Genomic DNA, 1,850 nt, shown 5'->3' with positions numbered 1-1,850 from the left:
TCATGAGGCTTTTTATGGGGTTCTTTTTTTTTTTTTTTTTTTTTTTTTTTTTTTTTTTTCTTTTTTGGTTTGTAAGAACTCAGCTGTAATTTTCTGGCCTTGAGCGTGGATTAAACTGATGGACGAATGCAATGGAATTTCTGCGTAGGTTTGAAGCGCTTACGATGGTGCCATACCGGAATATTGGGACATCGTAAGGTGACGTGCTTGCCAGTTTTGGCACCTGAGAATTCTTGTGCGCTTCTCGGCAATGGACCTTAGAGGCGTACAAAGAAATAGCAAACTTCATTATGTTTTAAACAAACCTATTCACTTTGTTGTTTAATAAATCGGTTGTGGATTTGGGTGGTTAATAACTCCAAAATTTTCTGAGTTGGATGTGGTCAACCGCTGGTGAATTCCAAGTTAAATTGGAATCTAAGCTATCATAATTGTTGCAACTTAATAAAATCTTTTGGTCTCCGTCCTTTTGTCCTATTGATGCTGCTATTGCTTGTGTAACTTCTTGAACCGGATGTTTGGTTGTGAACTTCTGGATGATATAGGGATACTATGATATGCTTTTGAGATTTTTCACCTTGATCATTTACCGTGGGCTGTGAAGTTTAACACTTCACCATTTTAATTAGTTTCTTTAAACATATAACTAAATAAAATCATGTGCTATGTTTTCTTTCTAAAAGAGATGAAGGGAAAATTTTGGTTCTTGAACATGACCTTAAGGGGGTGTTTAGTAAGGGACAATGACCCAAAGATCAATAGTGATATATCACCGCGTGTAATTGCACTCCAATGATTCTATATGATACGAGTCATTCCAAATCAACATCACTCTTGCATTCACCACCCAACATATTACTATATCAATAAACTACTAAGAACACGCAAATGCCCCTCAATCCAGCAAAAAATATTACTATATCAATATACTACTAATATTATATCAATATTATATTATATTGATATTACACATAGTATTTATGATATATTTTAATATACTATTAATTACATTACGACTATATTATCATTCAATTATATTTTTATAATAGAGATATATTATTGTACCTTATATTTGTATTATGAAATTATTCAATATATTACTTCTAGTTGGCTTATTTTTTAATAATAATATAATATAATTATAAATAAAAATAATAATTTATAATAATAATTAATATATTTTTATTGGATTAATAATTCGCTTTCAAAAATATAACTAGTTTGTGCAAATAATTCTACATATAAATTGTATGAATCTCCTGTTAGCCATTTATTCATATTTTCCTATAATTTATTTAAGAATTCTATTTAATAGTTGCAAAATATATGGAATGCATCAAGAGTATTTTTGATATTATATGGTCAGTGAGAGTTCTATTGCATATCAAACGTGTTACTGACGGGTAATCGAAGATCTTTAATCACTAAAGTATAACATACAAAATATAGTGATCTTTGATCATTGTAGATCAAATTATCCTAGGATGAGGATCACTGTGATGATCTTGCATATCAAACGTGTTACTGATGGATAATCGAAGATTTTTAATCACTAAAGTATAATATACCAAATATAATGATCTTTGATCATTGTAGATCAAATTATCCTAGGATGAGGATCACTGGTGATCCAAGATCATCACAGTGATCCATTAGAGTCACCAAATGCCATTAAGTGAACTGGGTAATGGCCACAAGTGATCTAAAATTCATGTAGCTTTTCGCTCCAATTTCTTAGGGAAAAACAAATGCACATGTATGAGGCTAAACACATTCCACTTTGATTCTCTTAGAAGGATGGGTTAGTTCCACTATGATGCAAGAACATGTACGAATTATAAAATTCAAAT

The sequence above is a fragment of the Elaeis guineensis genome, chromosome 13, assembly GCF_000442705.2.
Source record: "Elaeis guineensis isolate ETL-2024a chromosome 13, EG11, whole genome shotgun sequence".
NCBI lineage: Eukaryota > Viridiplantae > Streptophyta > Magnoliopsida > Arecales > Arecaceae > Elaeis > Elaeis guineensis.
This window is presented reverse-complemented; position numbering follows the sequence as displayed.